The sequence below is a fragment of the Sus scrofa genome, chromosome 1 (genome assembly GCF_000003025.6).
Source record: "Sus scrofa isolate TJ Tabasco breed Duroc chromosome 1, Sscrofa11.1, whole genome shotgun sequence".
In the NCBI taxonomy this organism is placed as follows: domain Eukaryota; kingdom Metazoa; phylum Chordata; class Mammalia; order Artiodactyla; family Suidae; genus Sus; species Sus scrofa.
The window spans coordinates 242,356,598-242,379,143 of NC_010443.5; the positions used below are offsets into that span (position 1 = coordinate 242,356,598).

General features: G+C 40.8%; 1 long non-coding RNA gene across 1 annotated transcript; it reads right to left on the reverse strand.

Annotated features, from left to right (window-relative positions):
- Window positions 13,286-20,431, reverse strand: LOC110255983. The gene is made up of 3 exons (XR_002337058.1): window positions 19,533-20,431; window positions 19,125-19,203; window positions 13,286-13,371 (listed from the first exon to the last, which is right to left on the reverse strand). It is a non-coding gene; the product is annotated as an uncharacterized LOC110255983 (long non-coding RNA).

The window sequence follows — 22,546 nt, forward strand, 5'->3', positions numbered from 1 at the left end:
ATTCCCTACAAATCTTTCTGTACTCATCACAGAGTTTCTAAGCAGAGGATCCTTAGGGTGTTTTTCTACAACGATACCTAGTTCAGGTGGACCCTACCTAACTATCGGACATGCCAGGGTGAAAACTAGAGTCACATAAGCAGCCCCCTTATAGAATGCAGGCTTAGCAAAGTCTATTTTTGTCTGCATTTGCTACCAGTTGCCTTTGTTTGTATCGTTGTGTGCCCCTCCTGTGTGATAAGGCACATGAGGACATGTGTGACAGAGCAGGCACCTCTCCTCTTTTCCTCATTCATTAATCATCCATGGATTCATGGATTGACTGATTGACTCATTCATGTATTAATTCAAAGATGGTGATTGACTGCCTTGAATGCATCAGTCACGGCCCTAATCTCATAATTATTTTCAAGAAAGTCATATCCAGTAGTGAAGACAGAAAAAGTAAACAGGAAAATCAAATCCAGTGCTACTCGCTAAGAATAACCATAGTGAAGACATTTTATAATAATGACTCAATGAGAGCAGCTCCTAATCATAATCATAGGTCTTGGGAAAAATTTTACTTATACGACAAATGTTTATTTAACACCTATTATGTGCTAGACAATCTTTAAAGATCTAGGCGCATAACAGTGAAAAAGACAAGGCTCCTGCTGCCATAACTTTTACATTATCCTGGGGTGGGGGGAACAAAATAAACACTAAAACAAAAAATATCAGATAGGAATATACACTCTGTAAAGAATTGAAATAGGGAGATGTTTTAAGGGGACATTTGGATGGCTGTTTTGTATAGGGAAGACAGGAAAGACTCAATGTGAAGGTGATATTTGAGATGAGACTTAAATATTGAGAAAGAAAATTAGGGGGAGAGCATTTTAGGCAGAGAGAAAAGCTGGTACAAATGTCCTAATATGGAATTCCCATCATGGCTCAGCAGAAACGAATCAGACTAGCATCCAAGAGGTTCGATCCCTGGCCTTGCTCAGTGGGTTAATGATCCAGCATTGCCCTGAGCTGTGGTGTAGGTCGCAGACGCGGCTTGGATCCTGCGTTGCTGTAGCTGTGGCTTAGGCCAGCAGCTACAGCTCCGATTCGACCCCTAGCCTGGGAACCTCCATGGGCCATGGGTGCAGCCCTAAAAATACAAAAAAAAAAAAAAAAAGAAATGTCCTAATGCAAACTGGAGATTGGCATGTTCCAAAGAAGGCCAGCATGGCTGGCACTTGGCAAGCCAAGTATGTGACAAGGATGGAGAGTTAGGAAGAACCAAGAAAGTCTCTGAATGCCAGCAAAGGAGATTGACTCTCATTTTAAGTGCAATGAGATGTCACTGATGGGTTTTAGGCAGGGGGGTGACATGGACTAATTTACATTATACAATGTTCTCCTGGTTACTGTATGGAGAATAGATCATTGGAGGTGGTTGCAATATTCTATGTGAGAGATGCGGTGGCTTGGATTGCAGAGAAAGCAGTAGATGGGGAGATATGAACACATTTTTGTTTTGAAGATAGACATGCTAGGACTTAATTATAGGCTGAATGTGTTGAATGAGGAGAAGAGGAATGAATGCAAGGTAAGCTCTTAGGTTTTTTGGCATGAGCAACTGTTAATGGTACCATTTACTGGGATCAAGAAGCCTGGGAAAGGAACAGCATGGTTTGGCTGGGGTAAGGGCAGATGCTGGTGTGTGGGACGAGGTGGAGAAATTAGGGGATCCCAAATGGAAGTGTGGATTTTGTGATATCTTAGACACGCATGATTGCACGTGTTTATCCACTCGTGGGACTGGCGTAGGAGTGACACATTCTTATTTGGATCAATAATGATTTTTGGGAGTTCCCATGGCGACACAGCAGAAACGAATCTGACTAGGAACCATGAGGTTGTGGTTTCGATCCCTGGCCTCGCTCAATGGGTTAAGGATCTGGCATTGCCGTGAGCTATGGTGTAGGTCACAGACATGGCTTGGATCTGGCGTTGCTGTGGCTCTGGCATAGGCTGGCAGCAACAGCTCCGATTTGACCCTCTAGCCTGGGAACCTCCATATGACGTGAGTGTGGCCCTAAAAGGACAAAAGAAAAAAAAAAAGAGTTTTGGATGAAAATATGTAGATGTATCCTGCTCTGTCCCATCCTCTCTATTATAAAATACTGCGTCACACACAGGGAGCACAGAATACAGACTAATTCAATAAGTAACAGATTCAGGCCAAAATAAGCTTAGATAAGTCTGCATTTTGTAAAGGGGCTGCTACTTATTTCTTTTCCCTTGCAGGTAGTAATTTAGACATAAAATCTGGAGTACTGGGGAGAGGTCAGATTTGCTGAGAAAGATCTGGTAGTCTTGGAATATAGATAGTTTTTAAAGCCACAGGATGGCTTGGGCTTCCTTTGGAAAAACATGTAGTTAGAGAAAGGAATGGGGACTAAATTAGTGTCCTATTGTGGCTGTAACAAACTACTACAAACTTAGTAGCCTACAACAACACAAATTTATTATTTTATGGTTCTGGAACTCAGAAGTCAAAACTGGATCTCACTGGGCCAAAATCAAGGCTTTGGCTACACTCCCTCTGGAGACTCTAGTACCTAATCCATCTTCTCACCTTTTCTACTGTCTCCTGGAAACTTGCTTTCATTGCCTGTAGCTCCTTTCTCATATTCAAAGTACATTAGTCCAGCCTCTATTTCCATTATCATAGCTTTTTTTTTTTTAAACTCTCCTGTTTCCCTTTTTCCTTTATAAGGATTCCTCTGATTTTAATGGGCCCATCTGGATAATCCAGGGTAATCTCCCATCTCAAGAGCCTTAATCATATCTGCAAAGTCTTTTTTTGTCATCTATGGTGAAATATTTACATGTTCTGGGGATGAGGATATGAACAACTCGGCGGGCATTTTGCTAACACAGGACCCAAGACCAATCCCTAGAGTGCTCCTCGGAGGTTGAATAGGGAAGAAGCAGAAGAGGAGGAGGAAGGTCCAGTGAGATAGAAGGAAAACCAGGAGTATGTGTGACAGAAGCCAAAGGCAGACATTTTTACGAAAGAAGGAGTCTAATTGTATCAGATTTGAATTTGGCTGTAAATAATGGAAAAACCTATTACAGTGGTTTAACCAAAGAATGGGTTTATTGTGGTCATAACAATAGGTCTAGAAGAGGCCATCCCTGGCTGGACTCCTAGTGCAAGTTACCTCTGACTTCCTCCTCTGCTGTGTTTAGGGTGGAGCTTCACATTTCCAAGACAGTGGTGGCATCTCTAGGCTTTGATTGTGTCTTTCATTCAGAAGAATGAGAAATGGTAAAGAGCAAAGGTCAAAGGGTAAAAGGTCAGCTAATGGTGGTTCCTTTTCGAAAAACTTCCTCAAAAGCACCTTCCAGTCACTTCTGCCTACATATCATTGGCCAGGCTACATGGCCACCTCCAGAGGCATGAGAGAAATCTGTGGGCTGGGAAGAGGGAAGAATGAGTATAAGATAGGCAGTTAAAAGCATCTGTTGTTGTAATTGTTAACCATAGAATTTTTGTAAAGAAAAAGGCATCAAGAGGTCTTTCATTCAGGATCACTTCTTCCAAGGAGGTTGTGGCTTTAAAAATGAACTTTACTCCTTTTTAAAAGACTTTGATGATTGGTGGTCTATAATCTCTGTAGAAGCTCTTATAACATCTGATTTATATGACTTATGAAGCTTTTCCCTTCAGTCTCAGAATTTCCTCTCTGAAGCAATTTAATCTCATTTCTTTTTGTTCACTCTTCTGGAGAGAGGGAGTAATACTAGTCAGCATCAATCAATTGTCTGGACCCTTGAAATAGTTTGAATGAGCAATTCTCCAGTGAATTAGTGGAAAAAGGCATTGGGAGATGAAATACAGGTGTAATTCTGTTAGAGCTTATTGAGGATATTAGTGAAATACAAAGTGAGGGAAAGCATACTCGTTTGTATTGGTAAAGAACTCGTATGAATTTTCATACAAATTGGAGAGGGTGTTATATATGGTCTTTATTTATGAGGATGGAACTTTGAATATATAAGATGGAAATGTAATAAATACTTCAAAACATTGCAGAAAGATGATTTCAAGGCAAGAGAAAATTGTTGGTTGTGCTGAAGTGTCACCCTCAGGAGGAGAGAACACAGTGCTTCAGCACTTCTGTGCCTGAATTAACTCAAGCTGCCATGTGTCAGTCTCTTTTGACAGTTGGTATTTTTCTGGGTTGGTGGGTTTTTATCTCCTGTGTGTGCTCATTGGCAGGACGAGGGCTAGTATTGAGCAACCATTATAAGAGAGAAACATTTTAAAATGTCATCTTTTGCTGAATTTTCCTAGTATGCCCTAAAAGGTGGAAACAAATGTCCTTTGAAATTCATTTTTTTTTTTCACATGCTACTCTGGCCAATCTATCAGGCTAGAAAATTGCTATTCTCTCCTTCCCTCGCCACCAGTGATCCAAGCTTTAATTTTGGAACTTTTATAAAATGTTATCAAATGGTTCCACAATCCCAGAAATTTCTTCTGCTCAGTATGTGTTACTCTCTCTCATTTCCCAACATACACACACATGCACACACACTGCTGAGTGCTGGTGATGTTAATCTTAACTTGGAACCCTCATGTTAAACACACACACACACACACACACACACACACACACACACACACACACAGAGTTCGGGGTAGAGTTGAGTGAAAGTGCACCTCTGCCAGGTAAACTGGCTGTCTCCTGTTAATGAGAATTGCTTACAGTAGATCCTCATTAGAAGGCCAATGAATAGTTGATGTTTTTATTTTTCATTGATTTGATAGCATGAAATAAATGCCTGAGTATTTGGAAATATAAAAGGGCTTTAATCTTTAGTGTTCTACAGATTGATTTTCAAAATTGATATTGTATCTTCATGGCCCAGAGAAGGTGATATTCGAGTTGCTGTGGAAAGATTTGGATAGGAGACAAGGGAAAAAGAGTACTTCAAGCCAAGGATGCAATTGCACTGTATACACAGAAAATGGCAGATAAACTGGTGAGGCTAGTGCATTTTGGGACATGAAGTTCGAAATATACTTCGGAACCATGTTTCAGAAGGCCTTGGATACCAGACTATGGGGTTGAGTTTTATTCTTTAGGCAAGAAGATTTTTGAAGAGGGAAATGATCTGATTTATGAACTGGGAAAATAACTTAAAAAGTAGTAAATGCAATTTTTAGGGTATAGGATTGTCATATGTGTATAGAGTTCTGAAGTTTACATAGATTTGTTTTGTGTTGTCCCCATAGGAAAGACATAAACCTCAGATTAATTCAACTCCTCTGAAAAGTTTTTAAAAGTTAAAATGACAGAAAATGCAATTAAGTAAAGAGTAACTTAGAAAACACCAAAAGTTACCTCCCAAAGACAATCATTCTTAAAAATTTGGTGCATTACTTTCCATTCCTTTTGGTACACATATTCATCTTTCCATCTATTCACTCACTTATACAACAAATATTTATAGCTACTATGGTAGACTATATAGATATAAGATAGATAAGACAAACGTGATTCCTGTTTCTTTGGGCCTTATGGTTTAGTTTATTCTTTTTACAAATGTACCATCACATATTAACATCCTTTTTTTTGAATTAACATTTTAAATTATCATTATATCATATGCACCTGCTATACCATCATAGATACATCATTTGATAATATTTTACCTTGTGGATACCATGTTTTTTTCCTTACTCTTAGACATTTAGTGACTCTCAGTGTTTTTGCTATTATACACAACTTTGCAATAAACAATGTACCTTATTTTTTCCTACATTTTAGATTATTTCCCTAGAAAAGATTCCTATAAGAATTGCAGAGTCAGGAGTTCCTGTCGTGGCGCAGTGGTTAATGAATCCAACTAGGAACCATGAGGTTGCGGGTTTGATCCCTGCCCTTGCTCAGTGGGTTGACGATCCGGCGTTGCCGTGAGCTGTGGTGTAGGTCGAAGACGCGGCTCGGATCCTGTGTTGCTGTGTCTCTGGTGTAGGCCAGCAGCTACAGCTCTGATTAGACCCCTAGCCTGGGAACCTCCATATGCCGAGGGAGCGGCCCAAGAAATGACAAATAGACAAAAAAAAAAAAAAAAAAAAAAAAAAAAAAAAAAAAAAAAAAAGAATTGCAGAGTCAAAGGAAGTAAACATTCATAAAGGCTTTTCACGATGGTTATTGCTTAATAAAAAGTGCATAAATTTATTCTCTATTTAGCAGTACAAGTCCATTTCACAGCAACCTCACTACATCCATCATTACCATGAAAAATTTAATTTGACTTGGGAAAAGGAGGCCAGTGTTCTTACTCATCATTAGAGAGAACTATTAGATGACTCCCATTGTCAGGGCATATCTTGTGCTGCTGTGAACTCCCTGTGACTGAAGATGTTCAAGTCCAGATGACACAGTCCTGTGATTATCAGTCTAGAATCACTTTAAAGTTCCAATTACTCCTGTGGAATTTCGATTCTCTTCTATGGCAGTGATCCAAAATGATCACTAATGAAAGTTGCTCTTTTATTGACGATGGGGAGATGGTCATTTGATACAACAATGTGGAATATGTATGAAAAAAGAAACTTTAAATAATCCTAATAGGATTTAATTACAAACAAGAAAGAGGCTTGTGAGAGCTGGTGAAGAGAAGCACCACAAGGAGAAACGGAAGCACCTACAAAAGCAGAAGGGAAGGAAATCAAATGCTCAGCAGTTCAAAGAGACAGAACAGGTCACTGGGGCTTCTGATACAGTTATGCCATGAGTATTAATTGCTTTGTTAGAAGAGAAACGGCCTAAAAAATATGTGAAGGAGGCTGGGCCCTAGAGGTACTAATGGCAGTGGAAATGGTTGCCATGACAACAGCAAGGAAAAGTCAACCAAAGGAATTACTAATACATATGAGTGTAAATGTGTCTGACATTGAATAATGTGAGCCGGTTCCTTGGCAGATTCCAACACTATTTTTGAACCTGAAAAAAAATATTTCAGCATTTATTGCATGCGGGTTTTATTTTATGGATTTCACAGTAAGGAATAATTAACTTTTTCATAAGAGGTGGGCTTTGATTTTAAAATAACCTTTATTATAAGAATATTAAAGGAACATTAAAGGGTATTTTCCAAAGAAAAAAAGAGAAATTGCTTATCATCCTCCCTGTTAGTACAACAGCTTGTCTTTTCCTTCTCTACATCCAACTGCATTTTTACATATCTGTAATCTTAGTGTTCTGACAGGTTTGCATTCTGATTTTATTATTAAACTTCATGTTTAAAGCATTTTCCACATTTTAAAATCGTCTTTGTAATTAACAATTAAAATTTCTGTGCAATGATTTATCAATTGCATTGTATCATTTACTCAACCATTTACTTGTTGGAAGGAATTTATGTATTATTTACAGGTTTTGTTATAGGCAATGCAGAGGGAATAGGCAGAGTTCAGACTGATGTTAGTGAAACACTGACTCTCAACATTACATAGAGGTGAGTTTGTGTTTGGGCCTTGGTGCATTGCAATACACAAATATCTGCTAGCTGGAAGGTGGGAGGGGTCAGTAATTCTTGATTATCAGGTAGTGCCAACCATTAATAGGATAGGGATGAATGCTTTTCTCATTACGCTACATATTGCTTTATAATGCACATCTGCTCCCATATCCCAGGCTCTGCTGCAATCCCCGTGTTTTTCTGATAGACCATTTCTTACCCTAAATGAACCTGTCAATAATAATTATTATGGTAAAAGTGAAAAAACCCAGCTAACATGATTGAAACATTTCCTCGAAGTCTGCAATGAAGAAAAGTAACTATCACAGCATGACAACTGTCTCTTGCATTCATGGTAAATCAGGTGTCTTTTTCATCCTGGATTGGAAGGGACTCTGGCCTCATGTACTGTACCATTCTTTTTGTCTTGTATACATAATTGTGCTACTGGCTCAGAATGACTGTACCAGTGTTTCAGGTTGTTAACAGAGCTGCTTGCTTCCATGAAAACACCTTCAGAATATGTGTCTATTCTATTGCGTGATTAGCAAATCAAAGGGCAGCCCCATAAGTCACTATGTGAGGTACTGCTTCAACTTGGGAAATTCAGTGCAAGCTTAATACCCCAGTGATGTATTAATGGCAGATTGAATAATGGAAACTATTGTCATCCAAAGTATTATTTCGAAGACCATTCGATTGCTGAAGAGTTAATTCAAATTGATTCAAGGATGTTGGTTTTGTGTAATGGGCACTAAAAACACATGCTGAAGAGTTATAAATTAGCATTTTGTATTCCCATAAATTATCTGGCTGGAAGGAAGAATAGAAGGATTTGAGGAGGTCAAGGAATAAACAAAGAGTTGGGAGAATGGGGTAAACACAGGAAAGCCAAGAAAGAAAAAAGATGAGGTAGTTGATCCCAATCGCCAGACCCACTCACTTAGGAAATTTTTTTGATACTTGAAGTTATTAGCAAACCACCTGGTCAGAGGAGTGTTCTGGGTTTCATCTTTGTTCAGAATTGCCAGGGGCAGCATTTGAGAATCAGACTGAATTTCTGTCACTTAGCAGAAATGTTCTTGGTTTATTTTCCTCAAATCAGGAAGGGCCAGTAAGGAAGAATTTATTTTCTTGTGATGGATATGTTGGTAATGTCTCTGCCAGGAAGGTAAAATCCGGAGGAAAAGGGCATTTCACTTCTCAATGCAAGAGGTACCCAAGGGGTGAAAAGGGGCTTCAGAGATGTCAGACGAAAGGGTTGGAGGAAGGAGAGGTTAGAGCAATGGCTTTCAAACTTGAGCCCCAACTCACTGTAATGAACACATTTTATATGGTGACCTAGTGTGGGTGTATAAGCACATACACCAAATGAATGTTTTATAACAATGCTTATACTTACTATCAAGACTGATTACTTTTCATCAGATGCATCGCCACCACCAACCTACCAATAAGGCAACATACACTAGTTCATTTGAGTCCTCCCAATAAACAGTATATGTTACTGTTTTCTAGATGAAGAAATGGTTTTGAGAGGTGAAATCACTGGCCTTTTTCATGACAGTTTAAGTAGGAGCTGAGTGTGTATCTGCGTGCCCAGAGCTGAGCCCTTCTCTGGTGTGCTCAATGGCCTTTCCCCAGGAAGTGCTGAAACGTTGGTCCTATAACTTCCTTAACCATTAAAGGAAGGAGAGAAAGATAATCAATTGAAAGAGCAATAATAGCCCAAGAACTGCTCAGAAACACAAGCTTCCAGAATTAACATGGAGGCAGCAGAGCCCTGTGATTCAAGACTTGGGTTCCAGGGGTCAGACAACCCAGTCTGACTATTGCTGCCCCACACTGACCAGCCCTTGCATTTTGGGCAAGGGAAAATTCTCTAAGCATCGCTTTCCTCATCTAGAAACTGCTGATGTTAACAGCAGTCTCCTTGTAGGTTTATTCTAAAGATTGAAAGAGGGAATCCCTAGAAGTATTTAATATGGTTGAGAACAGATTTGGCATTCTGTGAATGTTAGTTTTCACTATGGACATAAGAAGGTACATGAGTGTTTGAGAAACTGCTTCATTCAAAGCCAGGACCCTTCAGCTATAACTCAGTAACTCTTTTTTGTTTGTTTACAGCAATCCAAATCCTACTGAGAAGTCAAATGTATTATTTGAGCCAATTAGGGCTAGATGGAAATTCATAAGAAACATTTGCTAATCATGCAAAGAACCCTCAGCAGTTACAGAGATGATGGGGACAAAATTGCCTCTAGGTCATTATTTTCATTATAGCTTCTATAATTCTGACTAAAACCCATCAGGAATTCTCTTGTTGATAGCCCCACTTATATGAATTAGTGGATTCAGTTCAGTTTCCATTACCTAAGTCTCTCAATCACAAAATTATAGATTCCAAAATTTGAAACTTATATTCCAAATTTGAATGAAGTTAGAAAGCTTGGGAGAAACTTAGTATCTCGACTGTGACAAATTGTTAAAAGAACTTGTTCCTAAGATACACTGTTAGAACAGCAGAGGGGTGATGTTCTTTGATTTTGATTGTGCTTAAATACTTTATTAAACCAGTCACCTGTGCCAAGCATTAGAGGAACTTGGACAGAATATAGAAATGAGAGTAACACCTTCTCTCTAGTTGAAGCCTCCCAGGTTTATCATCTAGTGACAACCCAGTCCACAAGGTATGGGAGTTTTCATCAAAAACTGATAAATAATACTGTCATTGGTCCAAAGGAAACCAAGCTAGTGAGGTAATTCTGTGCATGAAGTTTCAATTTGTTAGCTAAATATTATCATAAATATTTCCACATCTGCCTCCAGCTATGGGTAAGTTGTATAAACCTTAATGAAAGCTCTGCTTGTTATCTCCTCAAATTCCTGGAACAAATTATTTTGGACTTGAATGACTTCATCCATGAGGACCTCTGGTGGACCTACTATTTGGAATGAATTCAAGGGGACAAGTGCAAAGATTGAATTGACATAAGAAATTTGAATCTTATGTACTTGAGATTTCCAGAACATGTTCTGTACCATATAGGTGCTTTTCCTCCAAATACATACTGTGTGGCACTGATCAGCTCTTAAAGAATCAAGAATTGCAATATGGGTGATAATAATGGTTACAATTTTTTGAGAGCTTAGTATGTGCCAAGCTTATGATAAGTACTCTACATTCAAAATCTCATTTCCTATTCACTATATTTCTTAAGGTCTTTTACTGTCTCTAGTTTACAAATGAGAAAACCAAGGCACAGAGAAGTTACCTAATACCCATGGTCATGCCACGATGGACTGTCTCATGGTTTTTTTTTTTTTTTTTTTTTTTTTTTGTCTCTTTGCCTTTTCTAGGGCCACTCCCATGACATATGGAGGTTCCCAGGCTGGGGGTCTAATCGGAGCTGTAGCTGCCTGCCTACACCAGAGCCACAGCAATGCCAAATCCGAACCACGTCTGCGACCTACACCACAGCTCACAGCAATGCTGGATCCTTAACCCACTGAGCGAGGGCAAGGATCGAACCTGCAACCTCATGGTTCCTAGTCGGATTCATTAACCACTGAGCCATAACGGCAACTCCAGGACTGTCTCATGTTGACATGCTGTCAACAGTGGTTTGCCTCCTCTTTCTCATCCTTAATTGCCCCCTTAAACCACCTGAAAAATAACCACATACTACAGTGGTTCCTTGTCACCCAAGAGGTCTTCCAAAATATATTTCATTTTGCTTTTTCACTGTCAAATGGATGTCACTAACAATTTTTTGAAGGTGAAAGCCATAGCCTGAATAAGCCGTTGGTCCCAGGCCTCCTGTTCTACCAGCTGCAGTTCTTGTTGACATGAGTTTCTGCCCCTGCAAGAACATTTCTGATTCTAGAACCCAGAGGCCACTGAGTCCTACAACAATAGATAGCCTAGGTGCACAGTAGTGCCTCAGTGACCTCTATGCCCACCAGGATTGTACCCAAAGTGGCTTGCATCTCCTTTCTTTTAAGACCCAGGCAGGAAACGTGCCTTTGTGAATCCTTCCATGACCTCTCCATGTCTTCCGAGCCGAGGTAGCAGGATGTACCTCAACAGGCGTGTTCTGGGCAACTGTCTGTAATACCTGGATCCTGGGGCACCTGGCGGGGGAGGGTATCAACAGAAGGGGACTTAGTGATTAGGGAGGACCTTGCAAGCTGTTCTAGGAGGTCAGGATTTTATCTGGAGGGCAAGAGGGAACCACTGATGGGTTTTAAACAGGAATCAACAGAGGCATATTTCCACTGAGGAAGGTCATTAAGGGAAGATAGAGTAGCAGGGAAGGAGGCAGGACAGGAGGCAGGGAGATAAGCTAGGATGCTATTGCCATAAAGTAGTAGTTTTCAACCTAGTAGACAATGGAACCCCCCAGACAGCTTGTGACAGCACAGACTCCTGGAGCCCACCTCAGAGTGCAGGGGAGAGTGGGTCTGGGATGGGGGGCTGAGAATTTGCACTTCCAGACAGTTCTCAGCTTACGCTGATGTTACTGGTCTGGGAGCCCTACTTTGAGAAACTAGAGAACTCCTGCTATAGAGGAATAATGATGATTTGAATCAAGGCTGTGACAGAGAGGTTACGGATGAGGGGACATATCTGGGAAATATTTGAGAGGTAGAACTTGGCTGTGTTGGGGATGAGGTGGAGGAGGGTGAGGAAGAGGGGGGCTTTGAGCTGGGTGAGGTGGGTGGTGGAGGGCAAAGGCCTCACCCAGGTGCTGGGGCCTCAGGAAAAGCAGAATCCTCACAAGTGCAGTCCTCTCAGGGTTAATGCCTTTTGCTTTACCTCACACTGAGGGTTTCCTTTTAGAGATGACTCCATTTTTCCACTCCAGCGATTTCTACCTTTCTAAGGATTATGGAGGTATTTTATGAGGGCCTTTCAATAAATTAAGTGGCTTGTGTGGATGGTTTTATGTTACCGAGTAGGAATGCGTAAGGGAGAGGAATTCCAGGGACGATGAACGAGACTGTCAGAGGGGATGTGTTTGGGGCTACATCACATTCTTTGCTCCTTGTCCCCTGCAGCCCTGTGATTACAGCTGCAGTAGGAAATCCCTGCAAACGGATTCTCCTGATCAGCAGCAATGACGAATATTATCTCTCAGCAACCACGAAAGTTGTTCACCATTGAAAAAAATGATTAACAACAATATATGGTTCAAATGTGGCGTAAGGGAAATAGTGATTTAAAGCCGACTCGTAAGTGGGAATCGAAGTCAGCAGCAGGATTGCAGATTTCCCTGCTTGCAACCAAGCCGGAAAGAAAAAACTCCCACGTTCATGATGGCTTTGAGAAAAGAACATAAATCCACTGCCTGGTAAACTCTCAGGTAAGGGATTGGTCAGCAGATGCAGAAGCTTTTTTCGCCGGGTCAATTCCACCGGAGGCAAGACCGTGACCGCAAACGAGAAAGGATACGCTTGTGAAAGATGCTTGTTGGCCAAGCCGGTCATAATTCATGCTCCAGCGACACTATGCCTGGAGGAAGGGGAATGAAACATTTATGAAAATGGCTCTTTCCCAGCCGCACATCATGTTCGTCAAAGGGAAGAAGGCAAAAAAAGCAGGAATAATTTCCCGAGAAACACCAGGCTGGTAGTGATTTGTTTCTTTGTATCTTTAGGACTAGATTGCATGTCTGAGGTTTTGGACATGAACACACTGAGTGCTTCATATCCTTGATTTTATTGTTTCACTGCATCTCAAAACATCCTCCTGAACTACCCAGGAGTGAACTTGATCTGCAGAGAGTTGAGGTGTAGCCTGAAGCATCCCCATCCGAAGCGAGACATTTTCTTGCCATGTCACTTTTAACCCTAAAAAAGAAAAAAAAAAAAAAAAAAAAAAAAGAAAAAAAAAAGAAAAAAAAAAAGAAAAAAAAAAAAAGCATGCACAGTTTGCATTCTATCCCATGATATCCCCACACTTGTAGCAGTAACAATCATCTTACTCTCCCATTGGAAGCCCAAAATTGAAGACACTCTCCCAGGGTGACACTAAGGCAATTTAACATTCTGTCATTCTTCCTGCCACTCATTAGGCATTGTGAGGCCTTCTCTGAGACTCATGGTAATTTGATCCAAGGAGAAGGGCACAGTAGTTCACAACAAAGAGTAGAATCCAACTTTGGTCAGAAAATAACGAGGTCTCTTTTGGGTAAGAGCAGTGGTTTAATCAGCACTGGCCCTGTGCTGACGCAGGTTTGCTGATGTTGTTTTCCTCAAAGAGTTTTAACAGCACTCAAGCTTCTGGTATTATCTGAGGGTGTGTGTGGAAACAACACTGCGTTTTGCGTTTGTAAATGAAGTGCTGTCATGGATGAGCCTTGTGTGCGGAAAGCCACTTCACCTTGCTCTCCTCACCCATAAAATGAGAAGCTTAAACTTAGTGGTCTCTGAAATCAACCCCAGCTACTGAATCCCTGTTTTCAGAATAGAGAACAAGGCTAACTGTCGAGAGGCATCCACTGTACAATACTTGGGGAAGACAGTTGTGGCTAAAAAAAAAGCAGGCTCAAGAGTCTGAATTTGAATTGTATTTTCTTCTCTCTTGAATGATGTAACAGAGGTGTAGGGCTTGAATAATATTTATTTCTCAAACAAATATTTTTAAAATTGAAGTATAGTTGAGGTACAATGTTGCATTGGTTTCTGGTGTCCAGAAAGTGATTCAGATACACACACACACACACACACACACACATATTCTTTTTTCTTATAGGTTATTATAAGATATTGAATATAGTTCCTTGTGCTCTACAGTAGGACACTGCTGTTTATCTATTTTATTTATACTAATGTGTATACATTAAACCCAAGCTCCTAATTTATCCTTCCTCACTCCTTTCCCCTTTGGTAACCATCAATTTTTTATGTCTGTGAATCTGTTTTTGTTTTTCAAACACATTTTTATTTATTTTTGATTGAGAAACTACATTTTTTTTCATTTGTTTAAAATTTTATTGAAATAGAGTTGATGTTCAATGTTGTGATAATTTCTCCTGCACTACAGAGTGATTCAATTTTACATGTATACATATCCATTCTTTTTTAGATTCTTTTCCCATATAGGTTATCACAGCATATTGGGTAGAGTTTTTGATGGTATGCAGCAGGTTCTTGTTGCTCATCCATTCCATATACAACAGTGTGCATATGCCAATCCCAAGCCCCTAATCCACCCTCCTCCCTCCTTCACCCCATTTGGTAATAAGTTTGTGTTTGAAGTCTGTGAATCTGTTTATGTTTCAAACAAATTTAAAAAAATTTTAAAGTATAGTTGATTTACAATGTTGTGGCAATTTCTGTGTAGAGCAAAGTGAGCCGGTCATACATCTATACATATTCCTTTTCTTGTATTATTTTTCCTCATGGTCTATTCCAAGAGAATGGATATGGTTCCCTGTTTTATACAGTAGGACCTCATTGCTTATCCACTTTAAATGTAATAGTTTGTATCTACTAACCACAAACTCCCAGTCCATCCCACTCCCTCCCTCTTCCTCCTTGGCAACCTTAAGTCTATTCTCTATGTCTGTGAATCTGTTTCTGTTTTGTGGATAGGTTCATCTGTGCCATAGTTGAGATTCCACTTATGTGATATCATATGTTTGCCTTTCTCTTCCTGACTTACTTAGTGTGAAAATCTCTGATTGTGTCCATGTTGCTGCAAATGGGATTAACTCTTTTTTACAGCTAAGTAGTATTCCACTGTGTGTGTGTGTGTGTGTGTATACACCATGCCTTCTTTTTTTTTTTTTTTTTTTTTTTTTGTCTTTTGTCTTTTTGTTGTTGTTGCTATTTCTTGGGCCGCTCCCGCGGCATATGGAGGTTCCCAGGCTAGGGGTCCAATCGGAGCTGTAGCCACCGGCCTACGCCAGAGCCACAGCAATGCGGGATCCGAGCCGCGTCTGCAACCTACACCACAGCTCACGGCAACGCCGGATCTTTAACCCACTGAGCAAGGGCAGGGACCGAACCCGCAACCTCATGGTTCCTAGTCGGATTCGTTAACCACTGCGCCACGACGGGAACTCCTACACCATGCCTTCTTAATCCATTCATCTGTCGATGAACATTTAGGTTGTTTCCATGCCTTGGCTATTGTGAATAGTGCCGCAATGAACATAGGGGTGAATTTATTTTTTTTGAATTATAGTTTTCTCTTGGTTATATGCCCAGAAGTGAGATTGCTGGATCATACAGTAGTTTTACATTTAATTTTCTGAGAAACTGTTGAACAAATATTTTTAAATGAACATTCAGTTGGTGCCAGGTATTCTTCTAAGTTCTTTTCAAATACTCATTGAACATTCATGTTCTTACTGTGAGGTGAGGGCTATTACTATCCCACTTTTCAGATGAGAAAACTGAAGCATGGAGAGTTTAACTGACTCGTCCAAAGTTACAACTAGTCAGGGCAGTGCCAGGTTTTGAAGCCGAGAAGTCTGTCTCCAAATACAAGTTCCCACTGCCACACTGTGCTAACTCTCCAGGTAAAAATAGCGATTATATATTCTTCCCTTAGGTTGTGCTGCAAATTGTGCCACATGGTATTTACGCTCAGGGCATGAAGACAAATAAGATTTGGCCCTTCCCTTCTTGGAGCACACAGTTCAGTGGAGTAGGGAGGCACATAAACAGCCAAAAACAGTAGGAGCGCTTTCAGAGGCATGAAGAAGATCTGCAGGAGGCAGAGGAGGGAGTGATTCTGTCTGGTTGAGGGGAGATGGGGGGCAAGTGAAGCATGCAAGGAAGGTTTTGAAGGAGTTGTGGGCTAAGAATGATAGGATGCTGATAAATTTATCAGGGAGAGATGGGGAGCATGGGTGAGTCCAGATGGGAATTCCTGCCAGAGGGAGCAGAGTTCCTGGAATATAGTATGTGTAGGAAGGAAGTAAGAGGATTCAAAGTTCGAGGATTACCACCCAAGTTGAACATTGCCTAGAACTGGGAGTTAACATTTCTGTATTATTTAAACTTTTTACATTGAGCATGCACTTCTTCTACAAAATCAAAAATAAAGCCAATAGGAGTTCCCGTCGTGGCTCAGTGGTTAACGAATCTGACTAGGAACCATGAGGTTGCGGGTTCCATCCCTGGCCTTGCTCTGTGGGTTAAGGATCTGGCGTTGCCATGAGCTGTGGTGTAGGTTGCAGACGTGGCTCGGATCCTGCGTTGCTGTGGCTCTGGCGTAGGCCAGTGGCTACAGCTCCGATTCGACCCCTAGCCTGGGAACCTCCATATGCCGAAGGAGCAGCCCAAGAAAATGGCAAAAAGACCAAAAAAAAAAAAAAAAAAAGCCAATAAAGTCAGTTATTGTTTGTTTGTTTGTTTGTTTTAATGGCACATGGATGTTCCTGGGCCGGGGAGCAAACCTCAGCCACAGCTGGGACCTATGATGCAGCTGGGCAACAACAGATACTTTAACCCACTGCATCAGACTGAGATCAAACCCTTGCCTCCGCAGTGACCTGAGCCATTGCCGTCAGGTTCTTTACTCACTGTACCACAGTGGGAACTCCTAAAGCCATGTTATTTTAACCCACAATTGTTTGCTTTTTAAAATGTCAACTTTTCTCTGTTCTTTTAAAGCAATCAAAGCCCTATTATATATTTGACTTTCTTAAAATATGAGCTTTGAAGTCAAATCCAAGCTGCCACTTACTGATTGTATTTCCCTGCCTTTTCTGGCCTTCAGTTTACTTTCCTATAAATTGAGAATGTGCATAACTATTCTGCTGGCTTGATGGAAAAAATGAGTGAGACAATGAACATAAAATATAAAATATCTACCACAGCTTGACAGAGATCAATAAATATCATTTCCCATTCCCTCACCTTATAAAATAGATATCCCACCTATGCTGGGTCAAATCTCAGATAACTTAAGCAATTGAAGAGTGCTAAGAGCACAGCTTCATGGCCACAGATGAACTCGTCCTTGTAGCTGCTCAGCTCCTGTGGTATCAGGATGGACAGTCAGCAGGTACTTGAGATGCAGGTATCTTGGGCAGACTCTAATTAGCCTTCTCAGCTTGGTAGAGCTCCGGGTGAAATCCTGACGGACAGCCAGGAGCACTTCTCCCAGCGTGTGGGAGCCTCTCCAGAACCTCATTCAAACAGTGATGCACGACAAAAGTCAGGGCACAGTATGACCATCTCATCTGCTCTGTCAGATGCCTATGCTCGTCTCTTAGCTTTCCCCCTCACAGCAACCCAGGAATGCCCCGGGTTTCTGTGCGTATTGACTCAACTTCTATTGTCTTTTCACAAGGCTGCATTGCACAAAGATGCATTTGTTTTCCTATTTGTGATTTTCCACCAATTTTCTTTTTCTTTTCTTTTCTTTTTGCCATTTCTTGGGCCGATTCCGCCACATATGGAGGTTCCCAGGCTAGGGGTCTAATCAGAGCTGTAGCCACCGTCCTACACCAGAGCCACAGCAACGCGGGATCTGAGCTGCGTCTGTGACCTACACCACAGCTCACAGCAACACCGGATCCTTAACCCACCGAGCAAGGCCAGGGATGGAACCCGCAACCTCAGGGTTCCTAATCAGATTCGTTAACCACTGAGCCACGACGGGAACTCCTCCACCCATTTTCTTTACCATTATTTTCCAATACACTTTTAGGAAAGATTGATATGGTCCAAGCCCTCCCCAGGGAGACTATTGTGTAGCCTCCTCCTGCCATCCTCCTTTTTCCCATAGGCTGATTTCCTTCCTGCAGCCTGAGTTATCTTTAAGAAAGCCTCACCCTGCTTAAAGCACTCCAGTGGCTGCCCTTGAACTAGAAGAACATGTGAACACTCCACCCTGCCTTACAGGGCTCTGCCTGAGTGCCTTTAGCATTATCATTTGACGAGCTGGAGATGGACAGTGGCTGATTTCCTTTTTAACCCTGTACAATAATAAAATACAAAAGTGATTTTGTTCCCAGACTAAAGATGGTTTTATGAAGGAGCACATTTCTCTTGAAGAGTCTATTGTTATGCTAGACAAGCAGAAAGAAGCTCTAGGCTTAGAAAGAACATATACACACATTTCTTTGACATAAAATTACTTGTGAGGTCCTGTTAGGATAGCCTTATAGAAGATCAATGTTTAGAATATATCACCAAAGTGTGGGTTGTGACTGCAGTAAGATGTGTGTTTATGAAGCCAGAGGCAGAAGGCTTTTTAGATTGCCCAAAGAACAACCAAGAACAAAAAAACCGCTTTGTGCTTTAGCTGGTATGTAGTGAAGTGTGATCTTTTAACAGTGAAATATTCATTGAGCTCTCACTGTATAAAATGTAGGGAAATCGATCCTATGGGCAGTGGAAGGGAGTGTGTCTGGAAGATGGAACAGATATTTTCCTGAAGGCATTTATAATTAAGGAGAGAAACCATAGGTGCACTGTAAGCAGTTTGAGAACAACTATGAAGAAGGGACTCTATAGATTTCAGGGCAAGTAGCACAGATTTAGTGTGTATGTGTTGAGGGGTGAAGTAGGTGGGAGGGATGGTTGGCTGCTGGGGAAAAATTCTCATGAGAGGCAAATTTTAATTTTGAGCAGGTGCTTACATGATTCAGATTGCTGTCAATGATAGGGAGGTCATCTGAGAAGGTGGTAATGGCTTGAGCAGAAATCGTGAGAAAGAGCCTAGGGAGATTATGTATAGGAGAAAGTTCAGAAAGACAAGCTGGGGAGTGGGGCAGTTATGTTTGCAAAGAAAGTTGTACTTTCATAAACTACTGTCAGATATTTAGATAAGGATAAGCACTATGGAAACAAATTGAAATGTACAGGAACTATATTGGTACTCATAAACAAGAGGATTGCTTTGGGCTTTGAGTATTTTGCAATATAATTTCTGGGAAGGAGATTCTGAGTTGCCTTGCTGAAGTGTTCATTCCTCTGGCATCTGTTGAGTACTGCGTCCCAGGCATCAGGTTAGGTGCTCCGCCCTAAAATATCACATCAACACAAACCTGTTTTTGGAGCAAGGGATGGTGCAAAAGACAAGCAAGTACTTCTACTCCCTACCGTTGGTAGTAATGCATTCATCCTGAGCATAACATGGTGCCTGTGTGAATAAGGAAGAAAGATATTTTTAGAGAGCGTCCCTCCCCATTTGGAAATATGGGGACAACACCTGTTAAATCTGGCACAATATGATCATTGCTCCCAGCAGACATGCACATGAACAACTGACTCAGCGATGCGGGGCGATTTCAAAACCGACAACAATTTCTGAGCATAGGGTTTCAGCTCTGAGCGCCTGTGGTAACCCTATGCTAATTCCTTCAATATTTTTAGTAACTTGTAGTTGCAAGTACAAAACTGTTAATAGCAAGAGCATGAAGGACGGATTTTATAACCCCTGGAAACTAGTGCACTTCAGTTATTGAAGAATCAAGTAAAAAAATTTAAGAGAATATTCTTTCTCAGGCTACACTTAATTAGGCTGTAATATTTTCATCAAATGACTTGGAAGAAGTAAAACACATTTTTTTGGCCCATTGTAGTTAGCTCATTAATGAATGATCTTCATCATTTACTAGTATGAGCTGTTAATTTACAACCCAGATCACATTCTGCCCTCTCAGCATTCTTTTTATTGAACTTGATATCTTTTCCAAGAAAAATATCTAGGGAACATACTCACACATGGAAAGGAATACTTAGCGTGGGTGTTAGCTATTTTATTTTTCCTCAAATTCCTTAATTCAAGTAGAAAATTATAAAAAGCCCATATAAATAAAGATAATTACACCAGCAACTATGAGTGACACCGGTCTTCCCTTTCACCTTGAATGACATGTTCTGAATGATCATTCCTTCAGATTAGAGGAAGTGTTTGGTCTTGTGACAAAACTCATCCCTCTTGTTAACCTCAAACTAAGGCATGTGGCTGTTTGTAGCAATGTATCCTCATTTGACCTCTGTGATTTCCCAGGTTAGCATATCTACAACCTGTGTGGAATAGGCTCAGGTGTACGAGAAAGGATGGAAGATCCACGTGCAGCACATATTTCACTGGCTTTCATAGACCTCCTGGCTGGGTCTAATAGAAAACTGTATCTTTAAAATAGTGTTGGGTTAGTAGCATCTGACATACCCTTCCCCAACTTTGCATGAAAATGCCTATGAGGGAAGAAAGAAAATCCTAAAACTACATTATCCCACCTATGAAGATTAAAGAGAAAAAGCTTGTTAACAGAGGCTGGATTAAGAAATACCTCCCATGTTCCCTTCCTGGCACACCCATGTCTTACCTTATGAAACAGATCCAGGGAGTTCCTGTCATGGCACAGCGGAAACAAACCCGACTAGGAACCATGTGGTTTTGATCCCTGGCCTGGATCAGTGGGTTAAGGATCCCAGGTGGCCATGAGCTGTGGTGTAGGCCATAGACATGGCTTGGATCTGGCGTGGCTGTGGAGGTGGTGTAGGCTGGCAGCTGTAGGTCCGATTTGACCCCTAGCCTGGGAACCTCCATATGCCACGGGCGCAGCCCTAAAACAAAACAAAAAGAAAAAGACAACAACAAAAAGAAACAGATCCTATTTGGAAAAAAAAAAGAATATAGAAAAATACTATGATTCCTCCTACTTACCATCTCCCTTGTCTTAGGGACCTGGCGTTTGATCTTTTCTTCAGAATCGATGATTTTTAAGATGGCAAAAGTGTAAAATTCTACCTCCCTACCTTTTTATAGTCATTTACACAAAAGGTTACTAGAAAACAATAGAGTTGGAGGAAGGCAGTGGGTGTTAGCAGGGGCATGTAAAAAGAAATCCACACTTAACCATAGACCCACAAAGGGTTTGAATGAAGGGAAACTAAATTCTTGTATTTAGCACCTCCCCCACCCACCAAAAAAAAGAAGGAATAAAAAAAGAAAACCCACTGATCTGAGAGCTTTTCCCTCTGTCATTAAATGTCAGAAGGCAATGGAAGGACGTGTAGAGAGTTTTGAGGGAAAGAGGTTGTGACCAGGAAATCTGTCCCAAATAATAGCATCATCTTACATATGGTAGAGTCAATAGAAAAAAACAAAACAAAACTCATGTTATCAAGGACTCAGAAAATATTCTACTTAACTAATATTTGAAGGCAGATTCTAAACAACACATAGATGAAGAAAAAATAGGGAATTTTCAGTGATAAATAGAAAATACAAATGGTTGGCCAATGAGACTATAAAACCACAAAGAACAAGATTGAGCCCACTTTTCTTCTTTTTTTTTTTTTGTCTTTTTTTGGTCTTTTTTTTTTTTGGTCTTTTCAGGGCTGCACCCGTGGCATATGGAGGTTCCCAGGCTAGGAGTCTAATCAGACCTACAGTGGCCAGCCTATGCCAGAGCCACAGCAACGCCAGATCTGAGGCACATCTGCGAACTACACCACAGGTCATGGCAACACTGGATCCTTAACCCACTTAGCGAGACCAGGGATTTAGCCAGTAACCTCATGGTTCCTGTTGGATTCGTTTCCGCTGTGCCACGACGGGAACCCCGGGCCCACTTTGTTTTAACACCCACAGACTGATAAGAACATAGGCAAACCACTTTCACAGCAACTCCACTTAGACTTCCAAATAAGACCATTGATTATTCCATTAACTTCCTAAGTTATACATTCTGTCCAATTCCTGCCTGGAGCACACTTACTTCCATTCTGAAACTCTGTGAATAATAACCAGCATCTAAAACCCTGAAAGTTGCCCGGGTAGCCTCTTCCTGGTTTTTGGAGACCCTGTGACTTCCTCAAGGTGGCACTCTTTTGCTCAGCAAGTTTAATAAAACCCAGCTTTCTATGATCTATAGGCTTCCCCAGTGTCGTTGTGGGGATATGAAAAGCTTGGTAGTGAGTGCTGGAATATACTGAGCACAGAAAATCAGATTATAAAAGTGAATGCAAATGTCAAGAGTTTTCATGAAAACAAACATAATTAAGAAGTGTAACATGAAATAAAAAATGGAAAATTAGATGATTAGAG